The sequence below is a fragment of the Pan paniscus genome, chromosome Y, assembly GCF_029289425.2.
Source record: "Pan paniscus chromosome Y, NHGRI_mPanPan1-v2.0_pri, whole genome shotgun sequence".
Classification (NCBI taxonomy): domain Eukaryota; kingdom Metazoa; phylum Chordata; class Mammalia; order Primates; family Hominidae; genus Pan; species Pan paniscus.
In genome coordinates, this window is record NC_073273.2 from 25,751,016 (window position 1) to 25,778,118 (window position 27,103).

The window sequence follows — 27,103 nt, forward strand, 5'->3', positions numbered from 1 at the left end:
GTGCTGAGGTGACAGGCGTGAGCCACCTCGCCCAGCCCATCCAACAGTTTTTTTTTTTCCTTTTTTTTTAAATATATGGTTTGTTTTTCTTTTGGATGTAAAGATGGACCCCTCATTTCTATTAAGTAAATCACTCATAAATATCATTTTCAGTGACTCAGCCTCCAGCAAAGAAAGATTCATACATATCTGTGAAGCCGTGGTTTTTAGAACTTTCCAGAGTCACACACTCTTTTCAGAAATTAAAGTTCTACATTTCTTCAATTGAAAATGCTTTATGGCAGGCCAATGTACAAACTCTCTGTATCAAAATTACAAAGCAATACATTTGCATAGATGTTTCCACATGTAGACACAAGAAAACAAATACTGCAAAATCAATCTTCAGTATTCAGTTACTTTTTCCTGTTGGAAAATTTTAAATATTACATCGTACTTTGATAATACAACTGACACGAAGTTCTGGGCCCTAAAGTAGAAAACTCTAAAGTATAATGAATATAAATGGGTTCTGCAGAAAACCGGTTGAGTACAGGCAATCAGCATTCACAAACACAACCCAGTTTCAAATGTGTGTTACTTCAATGCAAACTTACTATAATTTTAAAACAAATGTTAGATATTAGTTCAATCATTCTTCTAATACGCCTTTAGTACTTAGAAATAAGTTTGCTTATTATCAATAAGCTAATTTTCTCTTCATACAGGAAATAAAAAAATTGAGAAATTTCGATATCGTCAAACTTATTTTCTTTCAGTCCTATGGTTCCATCTTTATATTTTAAAACATTACCCAGGTGTCCTTCATGTGAGGGAAGCCACCCTCTTGTTCCTCCACTGCTTCCTCTTGCAGATCTCAGACTTCCTGAAGGGCTTCTGTTTCTCGAAGAAGCTGGTGGTCTCCGCCTACCATCACTTTGAAAAGATGGTTTCTTGGCTTGTTCTACTTTTATTGCTTTTCCATCCAAAGACTAGAAGTATTAAGGGTACTATCAATAACACTGGCACATTTAACGTATGCACATTTTACAAACATTTTTACATCAACTGTAGTTCAATTCGAGGTATTCTCTCTCAAAAGGAAACTTTTTTTTCTCCTAAAATGAACACATCTTTCGCAATGCCAAATTTGAGACAGTTACTGAGCACATGCCTTCCATTAAGGGATCAAACACAAATTCTATTTTTCAAATTCCTTGAAAACTTCTCCATTATTAAAAAAAAAAAACTCAAACATAAAAAAAAAAGATTGACCCATCACACATTCTATGGAAGAATGTGGCACATCTGTTTTTTACAATATATAATCCACTTCATCTTTGTAGTCACATCACTGATTTGAAAGTTGCAATGTCCCAACGAAACTTGTGTCATTTAAAAAAAAATGAGCTTACTTTTTCAGAGTGATTAGTCACATTACTCATTATGAGTTGTTTCTTGTTGGATTTGCTAACACTTACATAAAATGTCCCCATATGATTTACAATTCTATATTGACTCTAAAAATGTTTCTGTAAATGTGATCCTTGTTTGATCTCATTAAGTTTTCTTGCCTTACTCATTTCTTACCTTGCCTTAGACGTGCCCCTAAAAAACGAATCTTAATATAGTACTTCAGGTAATTTCTCAGAAATGCTTAACTATCCTAATTAATTTCATAATAACATTTTTCACTGTAATCTTTTCTACAGGCCACAGCAATTTTTGAAAACAGTTCAGCTAATAATGTGATTTTAAAATTACATGGCTTTTGTTATTTGGAGGAAGGACTTAAATCCCTGAACAAGACCCCTTGCAGCCACATCGCCCGTTGTTCCTACCTTGAAACTTCTTTTGTTATTTCTGGGCTCAAAATATTTTCCCCAGATTTGCCCACGGCTGCTTCCTTCCCAGTGTTCTGAAGTCAGCCAAAATTCCTTAACTGTTAATTCCCTCTGAAAACTCGAAGAACCTCCTTTATTGGCCATCTTAACATTAATGTGCATACAACATTCATAGTTATTTTAACACAATAAAATATGTGAGATGAAGTAATTTAGAAATAACGTTGGCTGGGCACGGTGGCTCACACCTGTAATCCCAATACTTTGGGAGGCCGAGGCAGGTGGATCATGAGGTGAAGAGATACAGCTCATCCTGGCTAACAGGGTGAAACCCCATCCCTACTCAAAGTACAAAATTAGCTGGGTGTGGTGGCATGCCTCTGTAGCCCCTGGTACTGGGAGGCTGAGGCAGGAGAATCGCTTGAACCCGGGAGGCGAAGGTTGCAGTAAGCCAAGATGGCCCCACTGCAATCCAGCCTAGGGCATGCAGCGAGTCTCCATCTTAAAAAACAAACAAACGAACAAAAACTTTACACAAATTATCTGCCCTTTTGCTTGAAAACTAGAGGGAAAAAAGAAATTATCATAGATTCCTATACAGAAGTCAAAATTATCTCCATACCTACCACAAAGCCATGAACCAAAAGCAACTCTCGGTTTCTACCACAGCTTGAAATACTAATTTATAAGGGTGAATAAAAATGTACTTTCTGCTATGTGACAGGAAGTGTGCTAGATGTAACAGAAAGAAAAGCAACTAGCAAGACTTAAATATGCACTATATACAATTTCACGATCAATAGATTAATACATAGTACAGCGAGTAGAAAATACCTACAATACGCAATGAGGAAGAAAATATGAAATCTAAGTGGTTTTTGAAGCATAAATTTTATTTATGAGCCATACACAGGGAAGGATAATTCTCAAGAAGTCTAAAAAAGCACTTTGGGAATAGCCTGAAGACTAACAGGACCTAAAAACAGATTGGGATAACGTTATTTATTTATTTTATTTATTTTTTGTTGTTTTGAGACGGATTCTTGCTCTGTTGCCAGGCTGGAGTGCATCGGCGTGGTCTCGGCTCACTGCAACCTCTGCCTCCTTGGGTTTAACCGATTCCCCTGCCTCAGCTTACTGACTAGCCGGAACTACAGGCACACACAACCAGATGCAGCTAATTTCTTTTTTTTTTTTTTTTTGTATTTTAGTAGCAACAGGGTTTCACCATGTTGGCCATTATGGTTTCTTTCTCCTGACCTTGTGATCTGCCCGCCTTGGCCACCCAAAGTGTTGGGATTACATGCATGAGCCACCATGCCCGGCATGATTGGGATAATGCTATAAAGCAAAAAACACTAAAGAGCACAGAATGGAATGCTCTTGACTACAATGTAAAGGAATTCAATAATTAACATAATTACATAGAAGTTTAAAGCTTAAGTAAACACACAATCTCTAGATTTAAGACTCAACAGGACAAGAGACCATTGGTTCAATCAAAACAAGTCCTCAAACACACTGGGGAAATGAGTAATTAGCTATTCATGTTACATAAATTACTCTGGTGACAGGAAAGAAATGTCCTTAGGAGAAAAAGCAAGCACGGAGCCAAGAATGCCAGTTACTTCTTCTGTTATCTGACTTCAATGTTCTCATATTATTTTCTATTTTCAACTACTTAACCTTTCCGTAAATGTAAGGGTCTTATTTAAATACACTTTTGCAAGAATATATTTTCATAAAATACATTCTTCAAGAAGGAAAGAGTCTTGAAGATGCCCAGGCCACAGGGCATCCCCGGCTTCTGGGCCAGAGCCATATCCTTGCAGCTTCCAATTCGGGATGGTTGGCAGCAGGGGATGGGCGCCGAGCTCCCGGGAGCGGAGGTGGGGGGAAACAAGGTGGTAGGCACTGGCGGTCAGCCAGGATTCAGGGCATGGGGGACAACAAGGGGAACCGAGAACAGGCTCATGCACATAGGAGGGCAGCTGAATTGCATGTGCCCTGAGGGCATGTGGTAGGGACAGGAAGCCAAGCACAGCACTCACCAGGGAGAACAGCAGCGCCAAGGACCCATCATAACAGCAGAAAGTTGAAGGATACGATTCACTGGGAAAGTCCCTGGAGGAAGGGGAGTCTGCATGCCCATGCCAGCCATGGAACTTCCCTGCTCCCCTTGCCTGTGTCCAGCAAGCTTACCCCAGAAACACAAGGTGCTCAAGACTCGATGTCACTGTGCACGGGGCTGCTGTCCTATGCAAGGCAGGCACTGTCTCCCCAGACACAATTTCTTCCCTGTGCCAGCACTGCACCCAAAGATGTTTAGGCCCTGAGTATATATAAGCTCCCTTGAAACCACTCGAGCTCCATGGGGAGAGCCAGGCACAGCCCCGTAGCTACTTCTACCCACAGCGGTTGCCTGGGGTGGATACGTGCACCCCTCAGGGAGACCAGGAGAAGGAGAGACCACACACTCAGACAGCAGCAGAGCCTGTCTAGCACCCAGCACAGGAGGGCCTCCTGCAGCTCAGAAACGCCGAGCAAGTAGTCGCCTCACACAACAACACCCCGCCCCCAACCCCCTGCCCACTTCTTCAGTGCCAGTCCCTGGTCAGAGCAGGTTGTCTGGGCCTGCCTCCACCCACCACCAAGACCACCACAGCTCTGATGGTGCCCTCCACGCCAGACAGAGACAGAGGGCCTGGAAGGGAAGGTGCCCTGCCCCACACTCTCCGTGCTCTTGCAAAGTTGCAGGGTGTTTCCTTGCACGCCCACCCAATCATCTGGCGGCTCCTTGACCAGAGGCAGCTTGTGCGGCACACCCAGATGTTGGCCGGGATCACAAATGATGATGAAGTCCTGCTAAGCTACGTACGTGATGGATTTGCAGGTCAGGCTAAGGAGCCTGAGTCTTCGGGAGGGGTCTGGTGTCTGGGTCAGGTTGAGGTACCCCTGGGACCCGGGGGTGTCTCAATGAGAGAGTTGGGAAGGAGAAACACACGCTTCACCCCAGCTAACAGGTCACCTCACCCCAGCTACATGAAATGCTGCTTTGAGTACGTCCTCTTTCTCCTTCTTGGCCAGGTAAGGGGAGGAAAGCAACTCTTCCGGGTACCGGCGGCAGGATGAAGTTTTCCTTTTATCACAGTCTTTACTTCCACAATGAAGTGATCATTCGGGAGTACTGCCTTGGCGTCCTCGGTAAGGAGCGCCTCCCAGCATGGTAGGGGAGCTGGTGTGTGGGAGGGTAGGTCTGGCATGAACCTTCCTGACTCCTCTCTCTGCAGGATACGGGATGTCTCATTCCACTGCAGTCTAGCGGTTGTGGGATCAGGAAGGTCAAGCCTCCAGCTGCAGGCCGTACAGCTCCTACCTGACCTTCTTCAGCTGGTTGGCTGAGCATGACTGCCCAGGTTCTGGCAGGATTGCTGAGGTGAGCGCCAGGTAGGGCATCATGGGAAAGGATCTTGCTGGTCATTCCTTGGCCTCTGGGGAACTGGCTTTGAGCCATGACCTGAACTAACCTATACCCACTTCTGCAGTCCCCTAGATCATCAGCCAGAGCCTGTAGCTCAATCCCCTGCAGTACTTCTCCAGGGAGGGAGGCCATTAGAGCGTGAACAGAGAGGAGGCCAGGTGAGCAGTCTAGGGCTGGGGACTGAGAGGCGGTTGATTCCTGGAGTTGTGCCCCACATGGAGAATCCAAGCCTCAGGGAGGTGACTGCAGTGAGCAATCCCACGCCATCCATGGGCTGGCGGAGAAATGGCCATCAAAGAACTGTAACACCCACATTTTAGGATTGGGGCACCTTAAGCCGCCTAAGAGGAATAAGTGTCTAAGGTCAGTGGGTGAGAAGCAAGGCTCAAGTGGTGGCTGTCTCATCATCCCTCACCGGCTGAGGCCTGAGGCCGGCTACCACTTGGGGCTCAGTTTGGGCTCAACCAGGGCCCTCTCACCCTCCACGCAGATATCCTCCCAAGGCCCCTCTCTACGTCCTCCCTGATGGGCTGTCCCACGCCCATCATTTTTTGTTACAATGATCCCAGGCTTCCCTGAGATGCTTTCTGCCCTCTGCCATCATCACTCACACTTCCCTGCCCCACCCTGCCCCACCAGACAAGAGAGGCCGCTACACAGGGAATCTGGAGAACCACACTGGGCTCACAGGGGAGGAAATGTGAAGAGATTGCAAAATGGATGAGCCCTTCATTGTGTGTCCAGGGAGGGAACCTGGCTGGGAATTAAGGCCCACCTGAGTAGTGGTGTGGACACCCAGTGTTACTTATCATGATGCAGAGCTGCTTTCTCACATCCCCTCATATTAATATGGAAGTTATTTTCTTGGAGTAGTGAAACAATGTGCACAAAGAAATAGTGTTTGTTCAGATTTGTGTAGAAATACAGCAGACGCGTCCCTTTTCCTTTACAATTCTCATGTGAGACTTGAAGTGTTTATTGAGTTGTAAGATACATTTTGATGGTTCTGCCCACAGCAAATTTTATGATCATGTTTGCACTGCAGAGACATGGAATCCAGAAAAGTTTTGAGTGACTTTCAGCTTCTTTTAGAGTACTTACTTGTAAATTTTGAATTTTTTTCCGTATAGTTCTCTTCAGTTTATTATTTTAATTTTATATGCAAGGTGATTCATTTGTTTTATTTGCCTTTTGTGGAAACTTTGTTTTAATGTACTTTCTGTTTTCTGTTAGATATGCGAGTTGAACTGTGAGTACAAAATTTTTATTTGCATTATTTAGTTGTTTTGGGGTGTCTGTGTGTGTTTTGAGGAGTATTGCTCTGTCACCCAGGCTGGAGTGAAGTGGCAGGATCTTGGCTCAGCCTCAACCTCCGCCTCCCAGCTTCAAGCAATTCCCCTGCCTCGGCCTTCTGAGGAGTTGGGATTACTGGTGCATGCCACCATGTGCAGCTAATTTTTGTATTTTTAGTCAAGACTGGGTTTCACCATATTTGCCAGGCTGGTCTCCCACTCCTCACCTCAAGTGATCCACCCACTTTTGCCTGCCAAACTGCTAGGCTTACAGCGTGAGCCACCATGCCCAGCCTCATTTATTTCTTTATGTATTAGAACCCTTCTTCTACTCTCTTCATGTACACATATTTTAGAGTGATTGAAAGAATGTATTTTATTTATTTAGTCAATAGTACAATTTTAAAAGTAATCTTTTTATTCAGTAAATACAGTATTGTGAATAGGTTAAGCCTTGTATAGTATTGTCATTCTCTCTTTCATAAATTTTTCAAGAACTCTGATACTGTTTCCATCCCCCCGCCTCCGAGGAGAACATGCAGATAGGTCCAAAAAATTGTGGAAGTGAGTGGGTAGGAAAATATAATTTGAAGGCCGGACGGGGTGGTTCACGCCTGTAATCCCCACACTTTGGGAGGCCAAGGCTGGTGGATTACCAGACGTCAGAAGTTCAAGACCAGCCTGGTCAACATGGTGAAACCCCATCTCTACTAAATATTCGAAAATTAGCTGGGCATGGTGGCAGGTTCCTGTAATTCTAGCTATTTGGGAGGCTGAGGCAGGAGAATCGGTTGAACCCAAGAGGCGGTGGTTGCAGTGAGCCAAGATCACGCCACTGCACTACGGCCTGGGTCACGAGACCAAAGCTTTGTCTCCACCACCCCACAACCCCCAAAAAGCATTATTTTGGGAAAAACCCATCCAGCACTTGTAAAAATAAGGAATTATTAGGCATGGCCACTGTAGTGGTCTAAAACACACTTTGAAATTCTTCTCAAACCCATTTGAAAATATTCCTGATGGAGCTGAACACAGTACTCTGCCTAAGTCTCCTGCTCTCATGGGGACAAACCCCTTAGGAGCCCCCGACCAGTACATCACGCAGTCTAACACCCTGATAACACTATGCCGAAGGAACATCCAATGGAGAGACTCAAAGAAACAGAACAAGGTGTCTGAGCATCTCAGCAGTCCAGCCCCTGCTATTTGAGTCACGCTAGCCATGGCACCAGGGAGATGAGAAGACACCCACCAATGTCCCCATCTTTGGCCATCACTAGATTGCATCCTCCTGAGTGCCCCTGAACCACATTCATTTGGCTGAGAGACTGAGGGCGATTGCAGAGACTGACCGTTAGGAAATTATAATTATGGTTTTAAGCCACTAAGTTTTAGATAATTCTGAAAAGCACTTCAGACTCCTAGAAAAACTGAGTTGTCTACTGACTTCATTGCAGAGAGCTGTAAAGGCCAACATCATGAATGCTAATACCCTGGAAAAGTCAAATCATCCAGACTCTTCTAAGCACAACAGATCTTTAATGTCCCTTCGCTATGGCTGGAGAATAATCTAACATGTATCTGATAGAGTTGTTTGAAGGCCTCTGTTCACATCTCTCAGACTGGTATGGGTCAACTCTGGTCTGGTTTAATTCTAGGCAACTGCAGCAGCTCACCTTTCATTTAGGTCGTGGCCTACCCTGATTTTTTTGATCACTGACTGTGTCTTTGTCTGTGTGTGTATGTTTTGTGTGTTACCATATTTTATCTGAGGAGGCTAAATAGTAGTACTATAATTGTTTTGTAAACATAAAACATTCCAGGAAGTCAATATTGCTGATCAATCCAGCTTTAAAACAGATACGCAATTAGACATGACAAGATGCCACGTCTAGTATCGTACCAAAGCTAGCCAAGCTTGGTGGCCCATGGATGTTATCCCAGCTACTTGGAAGGCTGATGCAGGAGAATCCATTGAACCCTGGTGATGGAGTTTGCAGTAAAGTGAGATCACACCACTGTGCTCCAGCCTGGGCAGCAGAGCGAGACGCTGTCTCAGAAATAAAAAGAGAATAAAATAATAAAATAGGAGAGATCACGGGAGAGAGAAATGCATACAGCTGGGTGGGCACTGTGGCTCATGCCTGGATCCCAGCATTTTGAGAGGCTGATGTGGGTGGATCACTAAAGGAAAGGAATTCAAGACCAGCCTGAGCAAATATTGTGAAACCTGGTCTCTACTGAAAATACAAAGAATTTGCCAGGATTGGTGTCATATGATTGCAGTCGCAGCTGCTTAGGAGGGTGTGACTGGACGATTGCTTGAACCCGTGATAAGGAGGGAGCAGTGAGCTGAGATCACGCCACTGCACTCCAGCCTAGGTGACAGGGCAGGATTCTGTCTGAAAAAAAAAAATAAATCAGTGAGAGAGAAAGATACAGAGACAAAAAGAAAGAAAGACAGGAAGGAAGAAAGGAAGGGAGGGAAGGAGGAAGGGAATGAAAATTTGTACCTAACAGTTGTAAATACTTTTGGCATACATGTGATATTTTGATACAAGTAATGTGAACTGGTAAGGGAGGGATCAAAGAGGGGATGGGGGTGGGTTAAATTATACTTGCTTAGAAGGAATCATATCTAGTGTTCAGTGGCACAGGATGACTACACCTAATAATGATTTATTGTACATCACAAAATAATTAAAAGAGCAAAGGTGAAATGTCGCTGATACCAAGAAAAGATACGCCAGACTCAGTGAGGTGGAATGTCGCTCATAATAAGAAAAGATATGCCAGACTCAGTGGCTCACTGCTATAATCACAACACTTTGGGAAGCCAGGAAAGGAGGATCATTTCGGTCTGGGAATTTGAGACCAGCCTGAACAACATATCCAAAGCATTGTCCCTACCACACACACACAAACACAAAAGCTGGGCATGGTGGTTGGTGTGTGTCCGTAATTCCAGCTACTTGGGAGGCTGAAATGGAAGGCTTGCACATTTGAACCCCGTGTTCAAGGCTGCAGTGAGCTATGATGGTGCCACTGCAGTCTAGGCTGGACAACAGTGTGAGACCTTGTCTCTAAAAAAGAAAAAAGAATCGATAACTGCTTGAACTGAAGGATACCCTATTTATTATTGATATATTTGTTGATTGACATAATTATTTTTGTGTTGGAGTCGCACTCTGTCACCCAGGCTAGAGTGCATGGTGCAATATCGGCTCACCGCAGCATCAGGCTCCCAAGTTCAAACCATTGTCCTGCCTGAGCCTCCCAATTAACTGCAACGTACTACAGGCAGGCACCACCATGCCCGGCTAATTTTTGTATTTTTGGTAGAGATGGGGTTTCATGGTGTTGGCCAGCCTGGTCTTCAACTCCTGTCCTAAAGTGCTCTGCAAGCCTCGGCCTCCCCAAGTGTTAGAATTAGAGACCTGAGCCATCACACATGGACAGTAAGATATACAAGACTCGGGGGATTTATCTTTTCACTTCATCCTCACAATGCTACAGGTGAATGAAAACACTTCATAACACGAATAACTCACTTGAAAATCAAAGTTGGTAACTTCTCCCTTTAAAATTATTTGTAAACTTACCCTATAAAAATTGATGATTGTGTCAAAATTTTTCAAGAACATACTTCCTCCTTGCAGATTAGTCTGTCAATTGTAAGAATTATGGACTGCAAAACTTCTGGAACTTGATGTATTTCATTTCTTTAGTTTGTATAATCAGGAAAATTAATTCATTTAGTTATTTCGGTCTAAATATTTTTATCATTCAATGATGTCTTAAAACTTTAAGCAATCCCGTCGGAAACTTTATGCTGTTGTTTATGTTTTATACACTTCACTTTCCTCTAAGTATGAGGTTTAAAGTGTTTCCATTCATATTATCAATTAAATACGATAGGCTGACAGTGGAGGCACATGCCTATGATCTTAGCACTTCGAGAGTCTGAGGAGGGTGGATCAGGATTTTAAGAACAGCCTGGCAAACAAGGTGAAACGCTGTCTGCACTAAAAATACGAAAATTGGCCCAGCTGTGCTGCACACATATCTAATACCAGTTACTTAGGATGCTGAGGCAGGAGAATAGCTTGGACCCAGAAGGCAACGGTTGCCATAAGCCAAGACAGAGCCACTGAACCCCAGCTTCGGCGACAAAGCTACACTTCATCTCAAAAAAATGTGATACTATCCCAACCACTCTAGATTATTCCTATCTCTAAGAACATATTACTACACCATTATTTACAACATCCATTGGCAAAATATTCAAGAAAAAATTAACGTGGGTACCTCACAAAACAAAACACTTACTTTCCACTATTTAAACTACGAACATTTAAATTCATTATGTTATGCACCTGAGAAACTTAGCTGGTTCACTTCTGATTTACGTGAAAAAAAAAGTTTTCATTACCGTTATCCTCTTCAGTCACAGAATGCTTCACACAGAATGTTCTGGATGTCTTAAACTTTAGTATCAATACATCTAATTATTTCTTTGACCTGTACTATTCCTCTAAAAAATAAACATTTTCTGGTGAGGCAGACAGTTTTGTAGTCTTTCTGAAGACTTCTCCAAAATTTTAACCTTGTTAGTTTTTAAAGAGAAACAGCCTAATTAGAAAACTTGAGCAGCTTGCAAGGGCGACATAACACATCCCTAATTTTGCATCTGTGTTCAAAGAAACAAAGGAAAACGTACAACAAACTACACAATTTACTCTCCTATTGAATTTGCTTTAAGCATGTGCGGCTAACCAAGAACACCAGGCATCTTGCAGTACATGTAAAATTTTATTGTGAAAATTTTAAGGTAGATATTACATCTAAACACTTTTCAAATAGCATCAACAAGTATGAAATTACTTTGAAAACAATTCCTTTTCCTTTGAATACCTCAAAAAATTCATGGAGGAAGTCAGTATCTACCTCTCTCCACAAAACCAACATGTTTCTGTCAGTAATATGCAGGTAACGATGCAGAAATAACATTTCAATTTTTGATTTGCAAACAAGGTTTGGTATGCAATAACTATTATTTTGAATGCTTGCTTTAATATCTGCTCGAGTCTCCTTTTTCAGATCGACTCTCCCCACCATCTACTATAGATGCCACATAACTTGAGCTACCATATGCTTCACGAGGATCAGGGAGCACCCTACCCAGAGAAGGCGGATTCCTTTGGTCTTTTCTGCAAACATGCTCACGATCACAATAATGAAAATCACCACAGCTCCTTGAGTAACTCTCCCAACTTCTGCCGTATCTATCTCGTGTATTACTATATGCATGGCAGGTGCTTCCACCATAAGACATCCGAGGCCCTCGTGCGGATGGTGCATCATGAGAGGTCCCTGCAGGGTCGATAAAATAATATGTGGGACTACATTTAAACATTTTTACTGCTATCATTAAAGCATGAATTAGTTAAAGTACTATTTGGAAATATCTGCTTTCCTCCGCCTTTGTTGACAGGATATTAATCAAGTCTTCAATAGTCAGAAGGTTTTATTTAAGAGAAGTGTAAGAGTAGTATTTTGCAGCTTAACAAACTTAATTCTAAAGTAAATGCTCAGTCACATTTTCTTAACGTTAACTGAAGTTCTCACCTTCATATCATTCCCTAGGCTTTATACTGATAATGAGTACCAGATAAGCACTGTTTATTTTATTATTTGTGCACAATGATGAAAATGAATAAATATGTTTCTGGGATGATCAAAAAAAAAAGAATACTCAATATTTAAACATGTTGCATATGTCCTTTACAATTTTCCTTAGAATTTCATTAAAATAACAATCCGGTCTATTAAATAAAATTCTGTAATTTACAAATCCATCCTGGACCCTTACCGTATCCCTGAAATGCATCTCTATAAGAACTTCCACGTAGATGTTCAGAATGATCTCTACCAAGGGCCTCACCGTAGCCATCGTGATAACTAAATTGAAAAAAAAAAAGTCTTTTCAATTTCCGAATGAACAATTTAAGAAATCCATTTGATAAATCCAGATAACATGACAGTACCTATATCCTCTAGAGGAATGTTCATCCCAACTAGAATGACCATAATCACGGTATGCATAGTCTCTAGGTGGTGGAGTATAATCCCTGGTTTCTCGGGAACTTGGACTATTTCTGCGTGCACAAGTTTAAGCAAGGAATGTTAAATTGTCAAATTGTAGTATCCAAAATAGAACTACATTACAACTTAAACACAGTTAAATTGCCAACCATCTAAATAAAATACCCACAGATCCCAAATGCCCAAAATGCCCAAATGCCCAAAAAGCACATGAAACAGATACTGATAATCAATGATGCAGGAAATGCATTTCAAATAAAAAAGGAGCTTCCACACTTCACACACACACACTGGAAGGGCAATAAATTTTCAAAAGCAGGAAATAACAAGTGTTTGAGAGGATGTAGATAAAATGGAGCCCTGACACAATGTTATTTGGAATGAACAATATAAGAAATCTATTTGATAAATCCAGAAAAAGTTACAGTATCTATATCCTCTAGAGGAATGTTCATCCTGCATAGAATGACCATAGTCTCAGTATGCCTAGCCTCTAGATGGTGGAGCATAATCCCTAGTTTCTCGGGAACTTGGATGATTTCTCTGTGCATAAGTTTAAGCAACAAATTTTAACTTTTCATCTTCTAGTATCGAATACATGACTAACTTACAACTTTAAATTAAAAGGCCAAACATCTAAATAGATATTTCTCCAAATAAAATAGGCAAATGGCCAAAAAGCACAAGGGACAGATACTCATATTCAGTGATTCAGAAAATGCATTTCTTTTTGTTTTATTATACTTTAAGTTCTAGGATACATGTGCATGATGAGTTAATGGGTGCAGAAAATGCATTACAAATCCAAAATGAGATATCATATTTCACACACACAGATGAATGGCAATAAATTTTCAAAAGCAAGAAATAACAAGTGTTTGAGAGGATGTAGATAAATTGGAGCCCTGATACAATGTTAGTTGGAATGAACAATTTAAGAAATCTATTTGACAAATCCAGAAAAGGTACAGTACCTATATCCTCTAGAATAACTTTCATGCCGACGAGAATGACCACAATCACGGTAAGCATGGCCTCTAGATGGTGGAGCATAATCCCTAGTTTCTCAGGAACTTCGATGATTTCTGTATGCATAAGTTTAAGCAACAAATTTTAAATTTTCTACTTCTAGTATCTGAAATATGACTAACTTACAACTTAAACAAAATTAAAAGGCCAAACATCTAAACAGATATTTCTCCAAATAAAATGGGCAAATGCCCAAGATGCACATGGGACAGATACTCATATTCAGTGATTCAGAAAATGCATTTATTTTTTTTTATTATACTTTAAGTTCTAGGGTACATGTGCATGATGAGTTAATGGGTGCAGAAAAAGCATTTCAAATCCAAAATGAGATATCATATTTCACACACACAGATGAATGGCAATACATTTTCAAAAGCAGGAAATAACAAGTGTTTGAGAGGATGTAGGTAAATTGGAGCCCTGATACAATGTTAGTTGGAACGAACAATTTGAGAAATCTATTTGACAAATCCAGAAAAAGGTACAGTACCTATATCCTCTGGAATCAGTTTCATGCCGACGAGAATGACCACAATCACGGTATGCATGGCCTCTAGATGGTGGAGCATAATCCCTACTTTCTCGGGAACTTCGATGATTTCTGTATGCATAAGTTTAAGCAACAAATTTTAAATTTTTAACTTCTAGTATCCGATATATGACTAACTTACAACTTAAACAAAATTAAAAGGCCAAACATCTAAATAGATATTTCTCCAAATAAAATGGGCAAATGCCCAAGATGCACATGGGACAGATACACATATTCAGTGATTCAGAAAATGCATTTCTTTTTTTTTATTATACTTTAAGTTCTAGGGTACATGTGCATGATGAGTTAATGGGTGCAGAAAATGCATTTCAAATCCAGAATGGGATATCATATTTCACACACACACACTGGAAGGGCAATAAATTTTCCAAAGCAGGAAATAACAAGTGTTTGAGAGGATGTAGATAAATTGGAGCCCTGATAGAACGTTAGTTGGAATGAACAATTTAAGAAATCTATTTGACAACTCCAGAAAAAGTTACAGTACCTATATCCTCTAGAGGAATGTTCATCCCGATTAGAATGACCATTATCACGGTATGCATAGCCTCTAGATGGTGGAGCATAATCCCTCGTTTCTTGGCAACTTGGATGATTTCTGTGTGCATAAGTTTAAGCAACAAATTTAAAATTTTCAACTTCTAGTATCCAATACATGACTAACTTACAACTTAAACAAGGGTTTCTGTTTCTCGAAGCAGCTGGTGGTCTCTGCCTACCACCACTTTGAAAAGATGGTTTCTTGGCTTGTTCTACTTTTATTGCTTTTCCATGCAAAGACTAGAGGTATTAAGGGTACTATCAATAACACTGGCACATTTATCGTAAGCGCATTTTACAAACATTTTTACATCAACTGTAGTTCAATTCGAGGTATTTTCTCTCAAAAGGAACTATTTTTCCCTCCTAAAATGAACACATCTTTCGCAGTGCCACATTTGAGATAGTTACTGAGCACATGCCTTCCATTAAGGGATCAAACACAAATTCTATTTTTCAAATTCCTTGAAAACTCCTCCATTATTTAAAAAAAAAAACTCAAACATAGGAAAAAAGATTGACCCATCACACATTCTATGGAAGAATGTGGCACATCTCTTTTTTACAATATATAATCCACTTCATCTTTGTATTCACATCACTGATTTGAAAGTTGCAGTGTCCCAACAAAACTTGTGTCATTAAAAAAAAAATGAGCTTACTTTTTCAGACAGATTAGTCGCATTACTCATTATGGGTTGTTTCTTGTTGGATTTGCTAACACTTACATAAAATGTCCCCATATGATTTACAATTCTATATTGACTCTAAAAATGTTTCTGTAAATGTGATCCTTGTTTGATCTCATTAAGTTTTCTTGCCTTACTCATTTCTTATATTGCCTTAGACGTGCCCTTAAAAAACGAATCTTAATGTAGTACTTCAGGTAATTTCTCAGAAATGCTTAACTATCCTAATTAATTTCATGATAACGTTTTTCACTGTAATCTTTTCTGCAGGCCACAGCAATTTTTGAAAACAGTTCTTATGTATATGTTTATGTATATGTTTTAACCACACACGGGGTGGTTCCCTCCTGTAATCCCCTTGGGAGGCCAAGGCTCTTGGATTGCCAGATGTCAGAAGTTCAAATCCAGCCTGGTCAACATGGTGAAACCTCATCTCTACTAAATATTCAAAAATTATCTGTGTGTTGGCAGGTTCCTGTAATCCTAGCTATTTGGGAGGCTGAGGCAGGAGAATCTGTTGAACCCGAGAGGTGGAGGTTGCAGTGAGCCAAGATCACGTGACTGCACTATAGCCTGGGTCACAAGAACAAAACTTTGTCTCCACCACCTCAGCCCCCCCAAAAAAGCATCAAATTTACATAAACATAATTATCTTGAAAGCCAGCATAATTTTAATTTAATTGTAGACATCAGTTTCAGACATTGTTTATTTTGGAGAAGTGATTACAGAAATCTGACAAATCAAGGCCTGATGAGAATATTTAAATTAACCACACTCCAGAAGCCCAAAGCTGAAAAGCTAAGGTGTTTCTGATATAATAGCCCAAATTCTGCATTTCCTCTCTATTGGACAGTGTAATATTGCACATATGAAAAACAAAGGTAGTGTTAAATAAAAACTGGTGGAATTAAGAAGAGGAGTCATTGCTTAGTGAATTAAAACAACACACAAATTGAGAAGAAAAGACAGTGATAGAAAATACCTTGTCTGTTGATTTAATTCACAATAATTTTCATTTTTGTCTATTAGCATTAAATAGTACCATTAACATAATATCATTTTGTATATTGTCTTCTAACATGTAAGTGGTTTTTATTTTGTATATTTGGAAACCTGATCAAAGATTCTTTATACATTTTATTTTTTCCCAAATTTGCTACCTAATAGCTACCTAGTGCTAGTTGCCTGAATACCTCTCACTAAGTAGTTTGTCTTTTCCTATTAATTTTAATATGAACTTGGTATGTATTTTATTGGCATCTTTACTAAATCTACAGGTGTTGAAGTTGTTCAGACTTCAGTCATGGATCCTCTTGGGTTTTCTCAAGGCTAAAACACCCTTTCTATGCTGACCATTAAGAAATTCCCAACTTCAGGCCAGATCTTTGTTCTGCCTTCAGACTTGGCATATCCAACTGCATGCCTTACATCTCCACATACCAAAACCAGACCTTCATTTCATCCCAAAAACGTGTTTCCTCGTACAGTATTCCACTATTTCAGAAATTCACAGCACCAAATACCCTGTATTTCAAGCTAGAAATGTAGAGGATGATCCTTGAGGCAGCCTTTTCTCAATGACTCTTCATCATTTACATCCAACTCTTCACAGGTTGTGTGTCCTCTCTGAGAATTACAGTCTTAGTAAATAAAGAGTGGCCACTAAGTAACCTTCAATCATCCAGTTTTGTTTTGTTTTTTTTCAATTCACACCAGTTTCTCTACAGAATAGCTGGAGCTCTGCAATGTCAATGTTGGAGTAAGTACCATTCTCTGCCAGTATTACCATTTTATTTATGATGAGATAAATGATCCTTAAAAATGCCCACACAAATCTATACTAAGTAACACAATTAAATGATGTCTTTGTTTTACAGAAAAGTACAAGGCAAATAGAATCAATTGTTATTATATGATCTTTATAACTATACACACAGGTACTAGATATTTTAGACCCCACTTCATACATCTGAAATTTGGCTCTCAAAATCATTAACTTCTCTTACAGTCTAACTTCAGATTGCAAAACTACCTCTTTCCACAATATTGTGCTATCTCCCTTTAAGGACCAGCCGGGGAATCATTAAGAATAAAAAATATAATTTTCTTCAACATCTCCTAGCTGAGCCAAAATCTAAATTTTCTGTGGAGATGTTGCTATGCACAATTTTGCCAAAACTTTTACAACTTTAACCACAGCCATGCTTCAGTGGCCTACCTGTTCATCCAATACCTGCACGCATGCTTTAACATACAAAAATTTGAAAGTTAATACGAGTATTAATTCTTATCATTATAGACAATGACATCTGAAGACGCTTTCCAATCTTCCTTGTGTATATGATATTCAAAATGTCAGTACAGTCTCCAAAATGTCAATGTAATCTTAGTAGCAGTGGATCATTACAGAAGATAATTTGGCCACAGTGGTCAAATATTTTTGTTAAATACTGCTATTTTATAGCCATACATAGCATTAACTGACCCATGTTGTATAGCTAGAAAAATTATCCTAAATTAAATGTTCAGAAATAGGTTTCACATATTTTGCTAAATTGCAAACTAACAGGTTAATTACTACCATGAAGTGCTAGACAGTTGTAGTACTTACCAAGAATGAAAAAGAAGATAGGGTGATATGAATTGAGAAGGCTGCAGTTAGGAAAAGATAAGATATTTATTCCTGACACCTGGCTCGATATTCCTTGTGTGTGGCTTATTTTTGGGGTTTTTTTTTTATTTTTGTTGTTCTGTTTTTGGTTTTTGTTGTTCTTGTTTTACTTTCTCTTATGTGTCAGATCAGAGTTTCACAAACATCCTCAAATAATTACATGGGTCATAAATAAAATATATACCCAGAAATTTGTAGCTATTTTCCTTCGAAATCCTGGTTCAGTCACCTGGAATGAGACCTGGAGAACCAGTAATTCTCACGAGTATGCTAAGTGATTATTACCAAAATGACAATTGTAAAATATTTAGAAAACCGTACAGGAACTAGGTAATCAACATTTAATAATTGGTTCTTACTGTACGGGTAAAGGATTTTGTTGAAATGACTATTTAAATGCAAGTTTTATTAAAAAGATAGAAGTGAGCACTTCAGTGCTTTCTAATTAGTATCTTTAAAACATGTTTTGCTAAAGTGGCAAAATAATTTTTTCATTTGAAGTTAGCATTTTAGCCTCAAATGACTTCTGAGTTAGCTTTTTGAAAGTCTTCAGATGATAAATTCTAAAAACTATCTTGGTTGTTTATAAAACTCCAGAACATCACTAAAACATATATAAATAAGAACACCAGTATCCAAAATAATCAAAATAACTCATACAAATGTACAAGAAAAAATACACACAATCTAGCCCAGTAGAAGAAAGAAGTACAGGTAAATAATTAGATCCTTTTTAGAAAAGAGGAAAGTCAAATGACCAACGAATAATGGCTAGATGCTTGAGCTTATTAGTAATCCAGGGATATAAATCAAAACCACATTAGGTTCCCACTTTCATTCATTAGTTTGTCAACTATTAAAATAATAAGTACCGAGTGTAGTCAAGAATGTAAGGAATCATAGTTTTTTTCCCATCAATCCACAGGACTATCTAATGATATTTAGTAAAATTAGGGTGACTAAAATCTTTATTGTTCCAATGGAAACTTTTTTAGGATAAAAGAGTACTAACATATACAAAATCATGTATTATTTAACATATTATTTCCTTATAGGCAAATTGTTTTTACTGTATGAATGGATCTATAAAATAGTTATCTTCCAACTATTTTTGAAAATGAAATCCCTTCAAAAATTTAAAACCACAATTATATATCTTGAAGCAAAAGAGAAAAATAACTTCTTTAAATTTATTATTTAAATATTAGAAATAGTAGGCAGAATAACGATTCTGGAACATATTTATATGAATTAATCTGTTTCTTAACAATAATTATACATAGTTCTTTTCTGGAAAACGCATTTCTTTTAATTTTATATTGATTTTTAAATAAAGCTACTTGCAAGTTTTTCCAAAGTTGCTTCTTCTTGTCAGCAATAAAAGTTATCACCAATATGTAGCTTTTTCACTGAACATTAAAAATCATTTATCACACATTGTTCGATGTTTTATTTCTGGCATGATAGAATTTCAACAGCTTTATCTTGTTTGCAGTGATTGATTAAAAATTCAAACCGTTTTTTAATTTAATTTTCTATTTGAAACATCTAAATGGCATTATTCAATTCTTTTGGAATTTCTTCTGTAGCTAATGGAACTAACATACTAACAATTACTGATGCATATTTCTTAAGTGTGGAAAAATTAGAATTAAAATGTACGCAATTGATTTTTAAAAATAGTAATATAATATAAATAAAAAGCCAGGCATCTCAGAATTATATGCTTAATTTTTTCGAATTCACACACTAAACCTGTGAAAATGTCATCTTCAGGCTTAGTTTTCTTAATGTAACTAAGTATTACCTTCTGAAATAGCAGCTGCTTTTTCCCCTTAGCCCACTGTATTCTGGATTTCAGGATATCAATTTTAGCCTGTGGTCCCAACATGGACTACAAGGCTTCATGATTACACCATGTGTTTATTGGCACTTTTCAACACATAATTTGATTGAAAGGGAAACTGAGTAGTTTTTAATTAAATACCTAGTTGCATTTTTAGGCCATTGCTGCTGAAACAGATTTTTTTTAAATAGTCATTAGCAAACAGCCCATAAATAGGTAGTTGTAAGTATATAAGAGATGACAAAACCACTGTGGCCAGATGAATCAACTACTCTCTGTGTGCTAAGCTTCTATTTCCAGCACATAATTTACATATATCTAGCCTATTATTTCCTTCATTTTCCCCAGACCTACCATATGATGACCTGGGAGTGTCATGTAAGTGGACCACGTAGGAAAAAAAAAAAAAAAAAAAAAAACTATGTCAGATACTTCTGCCATCACCAGGCAAGACTGGAAGAAACTACTCATCCCCAGCCACTACTGACCCACTGCATATTTATTATCACTCACTCTGCAGCATGCTGCCCTTGAAAAAGTAGCAGTATCTGTGTATTGTGTGAACTGTGTCAGGAAAATAAAGTTGATTTTCAGATTTATCTCCCTACTAAAGTCATCATTCTGTTAACATTTTATTTTTCTCACATACTGATAGAGGCCTGACAATAGCCGTAATTATTGAACAAAATGAACATTTAACACATGCTTGCTGGTTCTAATCAATGTAACATAATAATACTTCATTAACAATGAAAAATCTAAGAAAAATCTAAGATATATGCTAAGCTGATTAGCATGGATCAACAACAGTAATAAAGTGGTAGTCCAGGGAGCTAATGAGAATGTTTCATCCCCTCAAAGTTAAAAGTGTACACACACTGCAGTCCAGCCATTCTTCTAGTATATTCATTAGAAACTCTCACACATGTGTACCCGGAGGCATAGGGAAGGTTTTTCATTGTAGCATTTCAATAAACACATCATGGAATATGAGAATTCAGTAGACTGATAACTATGCCATCAATAATGGCAACTCTCAACAACAATGTTAACAGAATAAAATATGTGAAATAATACCTTATTCACACAAACATTAAAAAGTTATAAAATACCAGTATTATTTAGAAATAAATATTTTAATAGATTTAAAAAATATGAAGGTAATACCAAGTTCATGATAATGGTACCTCAGGAAATGGAAGACAGGAAATGAACCTGAGGGCCTATATTCCAATTATAAGCAGAGGTAATGTAAATAGAACATGGAATATCTTAAAAATAACAGCTGTTATTTTTAAGTAGGTTAAATTGGTATTGTTATATTATTTTGTATTTGTATTTTTTTTAAATTTTACTCAAAAACAAAATAACTTTATAATGAACAATATACTGTTTACATTGGAATCACCTTGTTAAGTAATTGCTTTAAAATTCCCCTGTCCCCATTGCCACTCCCAAGGAATTAAGAAAATTAAAAATTAGAGCATGTGGTATTTTTCAAAGAAAAACATTTTACAAGTATGAAATAAAATATATTACCAGCACATCACATTTTTTGACTCATTATCCATGTAAAATCATGCAGTAGGAGGAGAAGGACATGGGCAGAATTTCACATATCGGTACAGGAAATAATTGTATGTTTATATAAAATACCTTCTTAAGACATACTAGTGGCAAAGAAACATAAGAAAAGTGCTCAACATCACTGATCATCAAAGAAATCCAAATCAAAATCACAACAAGATACTATCTCATACCCAGTCAGAATGACTGTTATTATTAAAAGGCCAAAATAATAAAAAGAAGAAGAATGTGGGCAAGGTCCCAGGGCAAAAGGAACTCTTATACACTGGTGGTGAGGGTGTTCAGTCACTGTGGAAAGCAGTTTGGGAATTTCTAAAAGAACTAACAATAGAAGTACCATTCCACCCAGCAATCCTATTACTCAGTATATGCTCAAAGGAAAATAAATCATTAAAGCTACCAAAAGACACAAGAATTCTCATATTCATCACCATAGCGAAGACATGGCGTCAACGTAGGAGCCCATCCATGGTGGATGGGATAAAGAAAATGTGGTACATATGAACGCTGGAATAGTCCACAGCCATAAAAAGAACAAAATCATGTCCTTTGCAGCAACATGGATGCAGCTGGAGGTCATTAACCTAAGCAAATTAACGAGGAAACAGAAAATCAAATATTGAATATTTGCACTTACGAATAGGATCTACAACTTGGGTGCACACAGAAATAAAGATAGGAACATTAGACACTGAGGACTTCAAAGTGGGGACAGAGGGAGAGGGGCAGGGGCTGAAAATCCTCCTATTGGGTACAAGGTTCACTATCTAGGTGATGGGATCAATAGAAGACTAAACTTTAGCATCATGCAATATACGTTTGAACCAAGCCTGCACATGTCCTCTGAATCTATAATAAAAATGGAAATAAAAATAAAAAATTATTAAAGGAAATGATATATTACGTTATAGAATTGACATTATTGCAGTGCTACATAATTGAAACATGCTAATAAAATCTATATAAGCTTTATGGAAACAGTGAAAAGTCTCCTGAGTGTCTTTAAAAGTATAAAAATGGGATGGCTACCTTTATGCAAATTAACTAGACTTTAGTTGCACTAATTAAAAGAGCAACAGCTGAGTCAATGAAATGAGAATAGACAAGTTACAATTGATGTCAAAATTCTACCTTATTACATAACCTTTGAAATCATATCCCAAGTTTTCTTCTATTTTGAGAAACATCACTCTACATATATATAGAACAAAGATGGCTTTGGCAGATTAGCACAATTTTAATGGAGCAAATTTCATCTTCAAATCTGATAAGCACTTTCCAACACCGTTGGTAAAAACTGTCCATCAGGCTAGACACACATTTCAAAGAGCCTGTGAGGCTGCAAATCACTTATGCTTCACTCATGTTTTACCATGATAATGCATAGCACTTACACAGTGTTTCTAAGTTTGAAAGAGCCTAGGGACTTTAATTAATCCTTAAACTACTGAGTGAGAGAGTCATCAGAAGCTCCTTGAAGATATCATTTAACTGTATAATTCACTTTTGCTTAAATGTAATTCAGCATATGTGCCGTGTTGTGTTTTCCTAGCTTTCTATTTAAATCTTCAGAGAAATAATATTTATCTGTGACTATATGATGCATAGGCATCTACTATGAATAAAATTATGTAGACTGCACTCTGTCTGCCACTAAAAGCTAACAGACATATGTACATCCAACACATGAAAAACATCTGGTACATTCTGCTGTATTTTCTTTTCTTATTCATTTCATATCTCATTTTCATGTATTCCAGAGTGGACTTCTTAGATTTGAATAGGCTAAAAATTTTAAATGAGGGATATACAATTCTCTTGTTAATTTTTATAATAAATTTAGTTTTTTGGAAAGTGCGTTAAAACTAAATGCTTATAATTATGCTGAATATAAAAGAATATCATATGTGAAAGCTTCACCCAAATGAAAGAATATTTAACTATTCTATTTGGAATTATCTCTAATAGGATTTCCTTCTCTGTAGGTAGCTGCCTACAGAGGTCTACCAAAACAAATCTATTTCTGCAGTACATACCAACACTGGCTTACTCAGGAAAGAACTCTTTCAGTCTGCAAAGCACAACACTTCTTTTCCCTGAGAAGGATAAATTCTTATACAGTTTTACTCTTCGACTAAAATTTCAATTAATCATTTTCCTTTTTATTACAAAGGAAATCTGGTTACTTTCGAATTACTTGCATGAAATCAATTCTCTGCAACTATATAAAATTACATAGACATACACACATGCATACAAAAGAAACAGCACAACTGGAAGACCAACAAATGTGTACATGTCTTCTGTTTTAAAAACCTTTCTACTGTATTATTTGCATTAAGGTTATAGTTGTAATTCAATCAATGACCTATTTTAAATGAGTGCTTAGGATATGACTGGAGAAAGTTTGTACAATGCAAGAAACATTTCCCTATGCATACACTTTATTTGTAAATACATTTATACTGTATAGGTAAAATGGTTAACTTTGTTGTCAAAGACTGATACTGGCTAAAGTTTTGTTTTCTAATATACTCTTCTTTAATTTTTTCCAGAATGCTTTGAAATATTGTTCATATATTTACTCTAATTTCATCTGGAAAATGGAGAAAACCATTTTTTTCTTATAAGTTTATCATCTCCTGAGTGTCAAACTTGTCATGAAAGGAGAGTTACATCTGCTACTCTTACTTTAGGACCAGACTTTGCACCAATAGATTATAAATGTGAAAATTGCTGCCTACTTAAAGCCAGTGTTCTACAGAAAACACTGTGACAGTCTGAGGTTGAACCCTAAGGATTGGCCTTGGGAACTTTGAGACTTTGGTCAACTAATTGCTAAGGATGTTCTCTCTTGCAAGAGCTTTTGACTCTTTAGTCAAACACTCTATCATGGAAAAATCTAACCTTGTGGGCCATTTGGTTATGAGGTGGTAAAAAATAATAAAAAATATTCCTGGAACGCAGATAGCCAGAACTATAGGTCTTCAAGAAAAAGTACTCTCAGTAACAATGTGAAAGCTTGTCTGAATTTCCATTTCCACATTATGATAATTATGCTACAATATGTAGCATTTCTGTAAATTATTTCTGGTTTTGAAAATCTTTACTTTTGAATGTGGATTTATCTCTAAAAAATTAGTAATGTTTCGTAGGACCATTTGCATGTATAAATTATGCAACATTTTATGGGAACTCATACATGGACATCTCACACAAAGCAAGTCATGAGACATGTTTGAGATGCATTAGGGTGGATGAAGAGGAAGCACTGTTTCTACTCTCTGGGTCTCTAATTTCCGATAAGACAAACTATAAAGTAAAATAAGAGTTTAAAAAAGAATGACTCAATCTTTTGTATCTGATTGTTGTTTTGTATCCTATAAACGCTTTCTGCTATATCTAAGAGTTAAAACATTAGATGTTGGTCTTTAGGACACCAAGTGGAGGTGGGAGGACACATGCAGTTGCTGCCGGGGGAATCTTATCCAACGAAAGAAGTCAGGAACAGGCAGCTGAATGGGCAGTGGTCTAGTGCCAGGTGTTTAGCTGAGACTTGTGTAAGTTTCTCAGAAATCCTCAGAAGTCTTTGAGGGAAATGAAACTGGTGTAGCAATGCTCTTTAAGAAAAATTAGCTAAGGAACATCCTATAGTGTCCTGAGGAAAAAAGTGAGCAAGGCACGTAATTTGAGACAGGAAAAATACTAGGTGACTGCAGGAGCATAGAAAATCTCAGGCAGCTGTTTCACATGACTAACAAACATACACTATTAAAATAGCTGCATAAACTAGGACTTGATAAGACTGTGGAAAACCAGGGTGTGGGCAAAGCTGGCTAGGAACAACTGGAGCCAGCATGGTGTTGAATTTCAGCTAGATTCACCTTCGAGAAAGCAAAAAAATTCACTGCTACTACCTTGCAGCTCTGCTACTACCATGCAGCAGAGCAACTGATTAAAGGCAGCAACTCTCTAACTATGGCTACTTCACAAGTGAAAACTAGAAATCCCTGTTGGTTTAATTCATGTTTACTTTTTCTGTTGTATGAAGTAAAAAACATTCCTTACTGACACAATGTTTCATTGTTTTCCTTATTCTCCAGCATTTATTTTCTTCTCACATTACTTATAGTTTGTAACTTATTTTGTCAAATATATGCAATGAGGTAATACTGCAGGATTATAGAAAGCACACTGCATTGGAAACAGACTCATATTGAAATGAGAAAACGTCCCTTGTCTCCCCTCCCCCACTGGGCGTGCAATGAGGACAGGTTGTGGGGCTCTGATCCCAGGCAACGTCTAGGGATAAATGTTCACAGCTCCAGAATCCCCAGCGGTCATGTGTTACACGGTGTTGTTTTAGTTTATCCATCTGTAGGTGGCTTGTGTTAGTCAGCTCCATCAGACACCCTGTCTTACTGGAAAGACAGAGAGCTATCTCAATTCAGGGGTTTCTTGCCTTAGCGAACCTGAAGAAATGGTTCACACGTGGGCTTAGAGAATAAGTGCAGGTTTCATTGAGTGGAAGTTCTCAGCAGACAGATGGGGACCCAGAAGGGAGATGGAGCAGGAAAAGTGGTTTCCCTTGGAATGGGGCAGCTTAGGACTCTCCTTCCACAGCCTGGCAGAACTCCGTGTTCTTCTGCGGTGGATTGTCTGCCGCCTGTGTCTTTGTGCTCTCCTTCCTCCAGTGTCTTCTCGAGGTCCAGTTGCTGTGTCTTTTTCTGCCGATGGTTCCTCTCGACTCCCAGCTGCTGTGTCAATGCCTGCTGGGGTCTCGGGGTTTCTTTTATCACAGGATGGAGGTGTGGCAGGCCAGGGTGGTCTTCGGAAATGCAACATTTGGGCAAGAAAACAGAAGTGCGCGTCCTCACCTAGGTCAGTGAGTACAGGCCTGAGGGTGGAGCCCTAGCCAAGGACCAGGCCGTGCTCTACCCAGCACTTGCCTGCCCTCCCTTCCATATCAATAGTTTTAATTTAAATCTCCAATAGTGATACCCAAATTCTTTAGAGAAGACTGTTGGAGGAAATGGCATTAGAAGAGTCTAGGGTTAGGGTATAGGAAATGGAAACACAGAGAGCTTGTCCTGCAGGCCATGGAATCACTGCGGAAACATATTCCCTACAGAGAAGGAGAGGGACACAAACTGGCTTCTCTCCTCTTCTTGTTCTCTAAACTCTGCAGTGTCTCCCCTGGACACAAACTGGCTTATCTCCTCTTCTTGTTCTCTAATCTCTGCAGTGTCACCCCACGACTGAGCTGAAACAGGAAGTAATTTTTATGGGAGCCTAGGAACCATGTCTCCCAGGGGCTAGGCCTCTCTATTACCAAACAGTGCCATGAGAGCGATTGATGTATTTATGGGCATATAAACCCAGCACACACAAGGGAATATCAGAGAAAAAATATAATATCAAAGGATCAAGAGAGGAGTAGTATGAGGAACTACTCATGCATGATATTTGTGAAGACTGAAAAA

The 27,103-nt window shown here is 38.4% G+C and overlaps 1 pseudogene; it reads right to left on the reverse strand.

The window, feature by feature from the left end:
* Nucleotides 1–8,464: 8,464 nt before the first annotated feature.
* LOC129395646 (RNA-binding motif protein, Y chromosome, family 1 member F/J-like) overlaps nt 8,465–27,103 on the reverse strand; it is a 353,374-nt pseudogene continuing 334,735 nt past the window's right edge.